Raw genomic sequence first — 13,662 nt, 5'->3', positions numbered from 1 at the left:
GGAGGAGTCATTGCTCGATCGCCGATGGAAAAAGTCTGGCCACCCCTGGGCTAGCCTATACTATTATTTTAATAATTTAAAGGGGCTACAACGAGTGTTTTAAATATATATTTGTTTTAAAGGGGTTGTATCAGCTTATTATAAAAAGCTGTAGTGCTTTTAACTCTGATTATAATTATTTATAAACCTATACAGTATTTGAAAGAACTTTGAGTTGAGAAAAACAAAATAAAGGCCCAAATAAAATATATAATAGCCCTATATATAATAGCAACTACTTGAGCCCCCAGAGCATATAAATTGTACATACTATTCATACTACCACACACCTACTCTACACTAACACAATTTTTTTGAGGGTGGTTTAGTAATATTGAGTAGAGAGACAGATTTAATTATTTTATAGTCCTTTCTAGTCAGAATGCGCATTTTCCAAAATATATGTTTTGCCATGACCGCGGCAATTGCAATTGAACATTTTTTTTGCCCTGGCATTTTTTCCAGTTAACAAAATTGTATTTTTTTAAAAGAATGGAATCACATTTAAAAGCTGCCATTTTATTTAAAAAAATCATGATTTAAGCAAACCACAGCAAAACAAAAATTAAAATTACAAGTAATGTGCCCCTTCATTACATTTATTCACCTTTGGTCAATTGATACTGTACCACATAAAAAAGCCATAGTTTTCAATCACTTACAGATGACCCTCCTGGTCTATGGTCTTTGTACTGTATGTGTACTGACATGTTCCTCATATCAGTGATCCCCAACCAGTGGCTTGTAAGCAACATATTGCTCACCAACCCCTTGGATGTTGCTCTCAGTGCCCCCAAACTAGGTAGTTATTATTGAATTCCTGACTTGGTGCCAAGTTTGGTTGAATAATACCAAATAAAGCCTCCTGTAAGCTGATAGTGTGCATAGAGGCCCCTAATATCCAACTTTAGCCCCTATTTGGCACCTCCATGAACTTTTATGATGCTTGTGTTGCTCTCCAAGTCTTTTTACACTTGACTGTGGCTCACGGTTAAGAAAGGTTGGGGACCCCTGTTCTAAATGATAGATGTGTCAATATCACTTAAAAAGACACCCTACAGCATATTGCATGTTTTCTATTTTAGCAAATGTAGCATTTGGAACACAAATATGTAGAAAGTTTTTTCTACAAGGACGGTCAAAAATCAAATACTTAAAGATGAACCTTAAGAATATCCTTAAAAGGATATTCTTTCTGATATCTAATTGCATGTGTTTCTGCTTCCTAAAAACACATCTAGAGGACCAAAGTAGATTAGTATCAAGGAAAGAACCAAATCTCAGACTAAATGAAGAGAAAACTGGAAACAAAATAACATTGTTTTAAAATTTACACAAAAGGCATTTTCAAATCCATTAAATGTTGCATTGACTGTACATTTACATCACATTGAACAAACTGTTCCAAGCAAAGAATAAAATTGTAAAATTAGCATTTGTGTGATGCTTGCCTGAAACACTTAAATGCTCATTTATCACCGTTGAAAAAAACTAGCAGAGACAATGAGAATACATACAGTGCATTTTCTGGTTGAAACCTACCCTGTCTGCACAGTGGCAAGCGCATTGCCAAGTTAACAGTAGCCTTTACAGGCTGTAGAAATGGTATATCTCTATCAGTGGAGAAAACATGTCATGTGACACAGGGCCTTTTGAATTATGGTGATTCTCCCTTCACATTTTCCCACTGTCAAAGCATTTTGGTATTTTACTGCCAATAGATTAGCCACATTAGTGCAAGCTATACCGCTATATTTATTCTGCAGAAAGCTTTACCATACCTGAGTAAACAGCCCTAGAAGCTCCCTCTCTTTGTTTAAGATAGCTGCTGCCATTTTAGCTTGGTCTCAGTAGCTTCCATGCTACAGCTCTAGCTGCTGGTAGCTGAGATTACATAGAGTTGGGATGATGGGAGGGGGAGCAGGAGAAGGGAGCTGGAGCGAGGAGCAAACTGAATAACTGAAGATTTTTTCTGAGAGAAAGGAGTCTACTGAAGAACATGTATGTACACATAAGAAGAAAACAAATCTTGTGTTTCTTTTGATAGAGGACTCAAAGCAGCAGTTCTGTGAGTGTTAATGACCTTTCCTTCACCTTTAAACCAGATAATTGCAACTAACAGGTTTTACTTGCAGTGCTCTTTATTTCATCCTTTGGAAAGACTTTATTGGGACATTTGTCCCCGGGGTTGCTGAAGATTTAACTGCCGCAACAAATTTTCTGCATGCTATGGTCCTAATGAAACCTTTCAACAATAAAAAGATACTAGATTTTCTGAGGAATGGTTAGTATAGTGTAACTCTACAACTGCATAGTAGTGATGCTGACCTGCAATCGACCAAACCTGCATCTTTGTTACGTGCACCCAATATTATTTAATGTTTACTCTGGTTTTATATACCTGCACTCAACCCTCCCCCTCCTGTAGCTTTAGAGTCAGGTGTGGTAATGTCAGAAAAATCAACAAAGGGGGCAGGATATACCTTCCAACCAAACTGAAGTAGTTGGAATATGTGTGCTGATGTTACCAGAGTGAAAAAGAACTTTAAAACAAAACCCATCCTGCTTATAGCATGAAGTGTAGAAAAGTGGAAGTATTTTTGTGGCAAACTTTACATTGTACTGAAGAGAGAATAGACAGAAAGTACTTTATTGAGGATGATTGTGATTCATGGGAAATTCACACTGAATAATTGGAGAATACCACTACATTTGCATCATTTATGCACACAAAAAGCCTGAAAATAAGAAAACAGAACTCAATTTCTTTTTTCATACATAATGTTACACAAGCAGCAGAGTTGTAAATCTTCCCTGGACTCACAGACTAGGCGAGAGGGGTGTGTTTGGAGCACAATTTGACATTCCCTAAATATCTGTCTGAGATCAACTCAGATAACTGAGGTCACTGACACTTAACAAAGTTTGTTATAAGTTTCTGTTAGGTCAACCATGGCTTTTGACATTGAAAACAGCAGCACATGTACTTTTTCATCTCTGCTAATAAATGCAAGCAACATCATTAGAAAAGTGGCATAAAACAACCAAATCAAGCACTCCAACTAACATTTAGTGGTAGCCCCTTCTTTTTATTATAAAATAGTTATATATTATGTAAAGTGCATACTGTGCAAATGGCACTGATATGCACAATGTTTCGAGGGGCCACCACCTTTCTCCCATAGATGTTATGATCATTGCACCTAAGGAAGGGAGGCATCACATTGTGTATATCAGCGGTTCTCAACCTGTGGGTCGGGACCCCTTTGGGGGTCGAACAACACTTTCACAGGGGTGGCCTAAGACCATCGGAAAACACATATTTCCGATGGTCTTAGGAATAATTTTATGGTTGGGGGTCACCACAACATGAGGAACTGTATAAAAGGGTCACGGCATTAGGAAGGTTGAGAACCACTTGTGTATATGTACCTGTTATAATGAAAACAATACCCTTGTGGAGCAGGTTGGGCCATAAGCAGCTTTGCAGCAGATATGCATTCTTCCATTCAGTTCTCTGCACATTAAAGTTACATTTACTGACTATATTGTTTATTATTTTTATGTATATAAAAAGTTACATCATTTTTATACTCTTGCAAAGAAAAAACAACATACTTGCACTTTTCAAACTATAATTTCATCTAAAATGCTGTAAATCTTCATACAGCAGGCAAAATTCTCAAGAATAAACACAATATTATATTTCCCTGTTGGCAGCTGTCAGACATGCAGATGAAGCAGCTGCACAAATACTTAGTTCATAATCCCTGAAGCTTATATAAAGCTGATAAAGCGAAAGGGCCTTTTTACAGGTATGGTTAGATTAATACACATAGCAGCACAAAGTAAGGTAACTTCTGGGAAATACTCCTCAAATCTTAGCTCTGTTCTGTGAAGTTCACTGGCCAAAGGCATAGTCACTTTCATGTTTCTTTTAATGAGCTCAAAATATGAATTTCCAGTGGGAAATGAAAATGGCATATTTTTATTTGTGAGATCAATAGGACTGACTGCAGGTGGTTATTATTATCACAACTACCTACTGCCAGGGTCTTTCAACCATAAAGCAAGGTGACAACCCTCAACTCAATAGTAATCCTGCAGAGATTTTAAATATCACATAGCAGGCAGCCAGTATAGTCCACAATAACTCATGTCAAGCTATGCCTCCTGATGACACTCAGAAACTATATCCATTCACTTGTACCAAAAATATCTAATAATGCAACCGTAGCAATTAAAATTGACCTTAGGTACCCTAAGATAAAGTGATTTATTTTGAATATTTACATCTCTTCCATACCCTAGGAAGATGTCCAATGCTTCTATCTCTTGATACATCTCCATACATCCAGAAAACTACTTATTACATGGCTGGTGGGGCCGGAGTTTTAGCTGTGAACATCCTACTTCACTTGCATAATAATGGTACAATATGCATGCCAGGTAATGAGCACCAATATAAACCTCCTAAAAATGCATTTATTTCTGAGTAGGTTTAATGGTAGTCAGAACAAATATGAAGAGTAGAGCCCCTGCCTTTCATAAAGGTGGCAATTACAATGCAGCATACAAAATATACATAGATCAAAGTTTTCTACAAGTGGAAAAAATGGCTATACAATGACATATTCATACATTTTCTGTAAAATATGGATATCCCTCTGGCTGATTGTAGCCAAAGATTGTATGGGTCACAGCTCAATATGATTGTTTCAAATATATTAGCAGCAGAATTTTGCCAATAAACAGCTTGGCTTAACAAATAATTATTAACTTTGATTTCTTTTAAATTGAAGTTTACAGCATCTTATTTGCAAATAACACTTTCCTTGCCCATTGGCCCAATACAAGCCTCGCCTGATGAGATTTTCCAACCTTACAGACAGATAAGCTGCCCACATGGTCAGACAATATTTCTCATAGTACACCTACGTACAGTCATTTATCAATATCAATTTTATACAGGAATTGCTATTTTAAAAAATGTAAATGTTTAAAAAAAATTATGTACAGACAAAAGTTTTAACTTCAGACAAATTAACAGATTGCTTTTCAGGCAGTTAAAACATAGACACTTACTGTAGCTACTGAGGTTTAAAGAAAAAGTCACATCCATTAAGTTAAACCCTCCATACACATGATTTCTACAAGACCAAATATTATTGCTGTTAAAAGACGCACTTTGGAAAGGTCCTTTTATTTTCAGCCATTTATTATAGCAAACCAGTGGGAAAAGAGCCCAGAGTAGATTATTACTGTGAGCTGCTAGAGGTTGCAGTTGCTGACACAAAATCAATAATTCTTGGAAGGATGTACCTTGAGTCTGTGTTGGGCTATATTAGTTCAGCTGTTTCACAGCTTATGAAGAAAGAAAGGAAAGAAAGGAAAGAAAGAAAGGAAAGAAAGGAAAGAAAGGAAAGAAAGGAAAGAAAGGAAAGAAAGGAAAGAAAGGAAAGAAAGGAAAGAAAGGAAAGAAAGGAAAGAAAGGAAAGAAAGGAAAGAAAGGAAAGAAAGAAAGAAAGAAAGAAAGAAAGAAAGAAAGAAAGAAAGAAAGAAAGAATTATAGAGCTACATTCTATGGTCTGAAAATTTTTGAGAAAGATACCCTAAAATTGTTATGCTGATGATTTTGAAGCAAGAAAGGATGCCAGAGGCCAGCTGCAAAACATGTATCAGTAACCATACTTTGAATTCTATAATGGGCTGTGGATGCTCAGTTCAAGTTTACTGCAAACAACAATTATGGTTTGAACACTTGCAGCCTATGTTATTATTGTTTGCTAGTGTGAGCCAAGGAGCGGGATCTGAAACCTGACTTCCTAAATTAGATGACACTCACATGGCAAGAACTGGTCACCATGTGATAAGTTAGGATTAAGAATAAACACTAATAAATAATCTATATCCTTATTACAGGTATGGGACCTGTTATCCAGAATGCTCGCGACCTGGGTATTTCCGGATAAGGGATCTTTCCATAATTTAGATCTCCATGGCTAAAGTATGCAAAGAGACAGAGATGAGGGGTTCTCTACACTTAACCATTATCAATATATATAGGACATTAATACATTCTGTGCACTAAGCTACCAATAAATGCCCTCCCCTTTGAGCAAAACAGGGATTGTTTGTCCATATATTGCAATATACTTCAAGCTGGTCAAATACGTCAAAATCATCCCCAGTCTGGCCAGTCCTACACTCACTTTCATCTGATACAATAAAAATTCTACTGCTGTATTATACATTTTACATAAAAAGGGATTTTTACCTGCAACTTGCATGCTTTCAAGGTTAAAACTCCCACATGGTTTATTGGCTACAACTGGGATCACCTGACTGTACCTGGGAAGGATGGGAGCTACCACATGTAGATGGCCACTTCTCCTGTATAAAATATAGCAAAAAAAAGGAAAGTTGTGCTCACCACAAAATTTTAAACCATTTTAAACCATAGCTTCATTGAACCCCTGCCTAATGCTTTACAATGTAGTGCATTTGATCCATTTATGTTTTTCTGCAACATAACAGATGGTGATTTTGGCAAAAAAAATGTTCATGGCTACCACTTTACAAATCTTTAATTATGGACACTGGGGGCTTTCAGTTTAAATGGCATGGTAAGTGTTAACTACAGGACAGAATACTTAAAATGCACAAAAAGATTGGAATTTCAGTCACATCTGAAATTATGACGTTAACATTCTAGCACTCTCCAATAAAGTTTTCTTTAAAACGTCAGAATTATCAGTTAGAATGAAATATGTTCTTTCCGCCATATGATATGGAACAATGAGGTGTTGTTTAGCAAACACATTGATTACTTGTGACTGGATTTTATACATAACTACAGGAAATTTAGTGACATATTTACCAAAGGGTAAAAACAGAGATCACAGTGTTAGCAAGAGGGAAATTACAAAGCTCTCTATTCACTCACATAGGCTTTTTTGAGAGGCATATTTATCAAAAGTGTCAACAATATTTAGGCCTATTTAGAAAAAGAAGGGTAAACACAAATGTAAGGCAAGTACGTTGCTTTAAAGTTTTGTGCAAAAATACAGACTTATTATTTAGCTTCAGGAACTGTATTATAAAGATATGGGATGTGTTATCTAGAAACCAGTTAAAAAGAAACCCCTTTCTTCTCTGTAATAATAAAAAAGCACCCTATATTTAATCCTAACTAAGATACAGGTATGTGATCTGTTATTTAGAAACCCATTCTCCAGAAAGCTCAGAATTTTTGGAAGACCATCTCCCACAGACTTAATTTTAATCAAATAATTCAATTTTTTAATGATTTCTTTCTTCTCTGTAATAATAAAAAAAGCACCCTATATTTAATACCAATTAAGATACAGGTATGGGATTCATTATCCAGAAACCTATTATCCAGAAAGTTCCAAATTATGGGAAGGCCATCTTCTACAGACTCCATTATAAGCAAATAATTCAAATTTTTAAAAATTATTTCTATGGTTTCTTTGTAATAAAACAGTAAATACATTTTTAACAGTCTTAAGGTATGAAGATCCAAATTACGGAAACATCCTTTATCTGGAAAACCCCAGGTCCCAAGCATTCTGGATAATGGGTCCAATACCTGTATAATGAATCCTTATTGGAGTCAAATCAATTTTATTGGGTTTATTTAATGCTTAAATTAATTTTTTAAGGCATGTCGATTTAACTTACAGAACAATCCAGAAAACCACAGGTCCTAAGTATTCTGGATAAGAGGTCCTATACCTGTATTTCTACATTGCATTAGATTAGGGTGCTTGGGAAGTGGTATTGATATTAAAGGTTTTATTTTCATTCATGCTAATTCCTAAAAAAACATGCTTAAAGAACACTGTTCTGATGATTTTAAATGTATAATGAATCCATCCTAGACCTATTAGAGTGCAGGCAGGGATCAGTATACTTATAGAGGATATCTAGGACAAAGTTTGGCAAGGTCAATTAATCAAACTGTAACTAAATTGAAAAGCAACCTTAAATGTATGGTGTTGTAATGTAATTTGAAAACATATCCCTATCAGTCTAGCTGCAGTCTGTGTAAGATTCCCTACTGAGAGATCTGTGGGCTCATATACAGTACTAAAGGACTGCAATATCTACTTATGGACCCCAAATAGGCATATATACTTACCCACCAACAGAGCATTTTATTCCAGAATTCAAATGTAATGCCAGCAGCAAGTTGCTAGGTGCATACAAGTAGCTTTTAGTACCTTTGTAAATAGCACCAATGTATGCTTAACTGATTCATTTATATGTAGAGACTAAAATTATTCGGGTGCCTTCAACGCAGGAAAGGGTATTTGTAGATATGACTATTAAAGGGGAACTTTCACCTCAAGAAATAATTCCAAATGATTTTCTATTGTGTTTGTCAAGCAAAATAACTTCACTTTATAAATAATATAATCTTGATCAGAGCAAGCAGGTAGGAGCAATTTTGTGGGCACTATTATTAAAGGACAAGGAAAGGTTAATATAAATTAAAAGTAAGTCTAAAGGGCATTCTTTTTAAGTACTTACTGCATATCTAAATTCCCAGATCCCTGCTTGCTTCTCTGAGATATGGTGCTGGCAGCCTACAGCAGTGTGAAGACTACAGTGACATCACTGAAATCTCTCTCCCCTTCCTGTAGGCTTGAGCCTTCAGTAGCAATGCACATGTGCGTAACTTGATCCTGTCTCCTGTTCTGAGCTACACATGCCCACCAGCCAATCAGAAGTGGATCTGCCAGAGGGGGGGGAGAGGGAATGAAACACATGTGCAGTATGAAGCAAGGAGGGAAAGGAAGGGAGAATACCTTTTTAAATATGGCTGCCTGTTCAAGAAAACAGATAGAAAATGTGAAGTAAGTGTGACTGAGTAAATATTTGATTAGGTGAGCCAAAAGTGTGGCGTTTTTACTAAACAATAGGAGGACTATTGGGCAGTATGCTTTTAAAATTTTGACTTGCATTCTCCTTTAAGGCAAACTCTGCATCATGCCAAAATCTTGTGTATGTGCCAGAACGGGGACCTGATGAATATGCAAATGAACTGGCTACAAAATTAGATGGTGAGGAGGGAGGGGGTAGTGAGTGCTGAATGGAAAGTGAAAGTAATTGCCTGCCCCACCTCTATACCTAAGGAATAGAGGTGCGGCAGGCAATATATGATTGACAGCTCAGATTTTTAATGCCTTTATAATGAGTATTGATGTGTTAATAAAAAAAAAAAGAATTTAGGTTGTTTAATTTGAAAAGGACTTCTAATATACAGCTTTTTATGTATGTGACAGGTCCTCTTTAAAATCATTACTGACTAGGTATGATATGCAATTGTTATTTAGGTATAAAAATAAACATTCCATACCTGTATGAAGTATGATTTATCGTTAGTCTTTAGTTGCAATTCCCTGAATAAGTTGTAGATTGTTGTTCAAAGTAGGCAGAAAAGATGGCTCATTCATGGCCGCAACTGTGGTTGTGCAAAAATGGATGCATTTATTGCACATACTGACATAGTTCTTTAAAAGCACATGTGTCTAAACAGGCTTCTTGCACTTGCGCATCTTTACGCTAAGCGCAATTGCACCTGCCCAGTCTCTATTGTTGACACAAGGAAACCATGAAGCAACCATCACTTCTTCTTAAGAATAATGCACAAGTAATTTTAAAGCCATGCACCAGGAAGGACAACACTTTTGAGCGCAAAGGAGTACAGTGCCCTTGTGCTTGTGGGGAAGGGTCAAACTTCTAATGCAGTGGTTCCTAAAATGTAGGAATGGCTGTTGACTTTGCAGTCATTCTTGAGAAAGTCTAGACTGAAGGGCAGTTACGTTGTGATTTAGGGAGATAGTCTATTCTAAGTTAACAAACCATTGTGAAATTTCCTATAGGTAAAAAATTGAGGGCACTTCTGAACCATTTTCAAAATTGAGACCCATAACCAACGGCAGTTATAGAGCTAAACTATATTGCTCCCTGTCTCAGTACACTGTAATAAAAATCAAAACAGTACAAAAGACCTACTTCTGTCCTGGTGGGAAGAATAAATAATAAGCCCCAGGGTGCACACGCTGTTTCATGAAGGTCATAAATAACACTGGTCGAGCTTTAGCAGAGCCCTACATAAAAATATGATTAATCAGTCTATTTTATTACTGCTGGTCTACAGTTATGAGCCTTTACAAACAGAAGCAGAGGAATTTCTGGGATTGGCACAGTTTTGTTTAATAAAATTCAACTTGGTTAAAATTTGGTTTTAAAGCAGTCAAGACTGTTGCTTAACAGATCCCAATTACATACTGGTTTTGTCCCTATTAGGATTCAACAGTATAGTGCATGGTTTTCTGATCAATGTATGAAAGGGGATCCTCTCCGAATATGCATGTAAAGCAACTGCCCTGGCTGTGTTTTAAAAATCCAATTAAGTGAGTTTTATCATGTAGGGTATAAGATAAAGTGGAATTTTCAAGAATGAAACTGGGTTCCCTTACCTGGATTAACTTTGCTTCAAATGCTATGAGAAACACAATGGTTTACATTCAGAATATTTTAACTTTTCAGAGTGAGCACATGCTGTTACTGGCCAGATAAACCCTAAATGGAATTTTGCTGGAGGCCTCTTTAACTGGGCAGTATTTCAGTATGTAAAGATTAGTAGCCTCTACTGTGTTTATTGTTGCCACGACTGGGGTTTTCAAACTGTCTTTGCTGTAAAAGGAGCGATAATGTGTGATTAACCAGATCACATCTTTAACATTTACTTTCCCTGGTCTCTTTAAGTATCCCCAGGATGTTAGCCCTGTTTTATTGTAGGTTCTTCATTGCCTTTGTCAATAGGTGCAGCCTCTAATGGTTGGGACTGTGAGGAAGTGGAGATACCTGCTGATGGCTAAAGAAGCTACACAATCTGGCCAAGCTGTTTGCAATTAAAAGATAGCTTCTTGTTTAACCCTTTCAGGTTTTAATTTGTGTACCTGTTCTTGTTTATCTCATTTTACTCCCTTTGCTTAACTTGCATCCTGTTTTTGTAAAGAAACTAGTGCAGTGACTGATGTCTCTTTTACATAGTAACATAATAAGTTAGATTAAAAAAGACACACATCCATCAAATTCAACCTTAATGCCTAAATATAACCTGCCTAACTTCTAGTTGATCCAGAGGAAGGCAAAAAAACCCATCTGAAGCCTCTCTAATTTGCCACAGAGAGGAAAAAATTCCTTCCTGCCTCCAAGATGGCAATCGGACCAGTCTCTGGATCAACTTTTACTAAGAGCTATTGCCCATAACCCTGTGTTTCTTCAGTTGCTAAAAAGCCACCCAACCCCTTCTTGAATGTATCAGCCAGTACGACTGGTTCAGGCAGGGAATTCCACAACTTCACAGCTCTCACTATAAAAAATTATTTCCGAATATTTAGGCAGAACGACCTTTCTCCTTTTAGATCCAACCTAGTTAGTGTTAGGTGTTGAGTTTTGATTTGACTAAAATCTTTGAATTATCCAAAAAGTGTTTTCTTTTTAGTTTTATCTTTTTGCTCTGGGCTAGTGTCGTGACATTGACATAGGTTTATTTTTGAATAAAGATTTTCCTTCTCCTTTCTTTTATACTCTTTGTATATATGAGCATTTTAACTCCATGTTGTCATTATTGTTACTGGATACTGAGTATTGTTACTGAATATGTGTGTCAACAACAACAGCAAATATACACTGCTCAATAAAATAAAGGGAACACTTAAGCAACACAATGTAACTCCAAGTCAATCACACTTCTGTGAAATCAAACTGTCCACTTAGATAGTAACACTGATTGACAACCAATTTCACATGCTGTTGGATTTGTTCTGCAGGTGGTGACCATAGACCACTTCTCGGTTCCTATGCTTTTTGGCTAATGTTTTGGTCACTTTTGAATGCTGTCGGAGCTTTCACTCTAGTGGTAGCATGAGATGGAGTCTACAACCCACACAAATGGCTCAGGTAGTGCAGCTCATCCAGGATGGCACATCAATGCGAGCTGTGGCAAGGTTTGCTGTGTCTGTCAGCGTAGTGTCCAGAGCATGGAGGCTCAACCAGAAAACAGGCCAGTACATCAGGAGACACGGAGGAGGCCGTAGGAGGGCAACAACCCAGCAGCATGACTGCTACCTCTGCCTTTGTGCAAGGAGGAACAGTAGGAGCACTGCCAGAGCCCTGCAAAATGGCCTCCAGCAGGCCACAAATGTGCATGTATCTGCTCAAACAGTTAGAAACAGACTCCATGAGGGTGGTATGAGGGCCGGATATCCACAGGTGGGGGTTGTGCTTACAGCCCAACACCGTGCAGGAAGTTTGGCATTTGCCAGAGAACACCAAGATTGGCAATTTCGCCACTGGCGCCCTGTGCTCTTTACAGATGAAAGCAGGTTCACACTGAGCACATGTGACAGACATGACAGAGTCTGGAGACGCCGTGGAGAACGTTCTGCTGCCTGCAACATCCTCCAGCATGACCAGTTTGGCAGTGGGTCAGTAATGGTGTGAGGTGGCATTTCTTTGGGGGCCACACAGCCCTCCATGTGCTCGCCAGAGGTAAACTGCCATCAGACCCCTTGTGAGACCATATGCTGGTGCGGTTGGCCCTGGGTTCCTCCTAATGCAAGACAATGCTAGACCTCATGTGGCTTGAGTGTGTCAGCAGTTCCTGCAAGATGAAGGCATTGATGCTATGGACTGGCCGCCCGTTCCCCAGACCTGAATCCAATTGAGCACATCTGGGACATCATGTCTCGCTCCATCCACCAACGTTACGTTGCACCACAGACTGTCCAGAAGTCGATGGATGCTTTAGTCCAGGTCTGGGAGGAGATCCCTCAAGAGACCATCCACCACCTCATCAGGAGCATGCCCAGGTGTTGTAGGGAGGTCATACAGGCATGTGGGGGCCAGACACACTACTGAGCTTCATTTTGACTTGTTTTAAGGACATTACATCAAAGTTGGATCAGCCTGTAGTGTTTTTTTTCCACTTTAATTTTGAGTGTGACTCCAAATCCAGACCTCCATGGGTTAATAAATTTGATTTCCATTGATAAATTGTGTGATGTTGTTGTCAGCACATTCATCTATGTAAAGAACGAAGTATTTAATAAGAATATTTCATTCATTCAGATCTAGGATGTCTTATTTTTGTGTTCCCTTTATTTTTTTGAGCAGTGTATTACTAAGCATTATAGACAAATAGTAGAGGATGCTTTATCTTAAGAAATAAAGAAAAGACAAAGAGAGTTATATTAAATTAGAGATGTTTTCATATGAGTCAATGGCAATGATTATACACCATGAGGGTAGTGGGGCTGTGAAATGCTGCCTGGCAAAAGCATAACGACAAATTCACTTAACCCAATAAAGAGGTAGTTGGATATATTCCTGGACAAGCAAAATATCCAGGACTACCAAATAATAAGCTGGTCCAGCTACAAATGTTACATTTCCCCCAATTCCCAATATTGCTGACCTATAGGCAACAGAACCCCTGTTTACCGGTTTATAGACATTTTTGGCTGACAATGCATTCAATAATGGCAGACCAGTTTGTGCTGGAATCGTGAACTTAGTGTTTTC

This window comes from Xenopus tropicalis, chromosome 5 (assembly GCF_000004195.4).
Source record: "Xenopus tropicalis strain Nigerian chromosome 5, UCB_Xtro_10.0, whole genome shotgun sequence".
Classification (NCBI taxonomy): domain Eukaryota; kingdom Metazoa; phylum Chordata; class Amphibia; order Anura; family Pipidae; genus Xenopus; species Xenopus tropicalis.
This window is presented reverse-complemented; position numbering follows the sequence as displayed.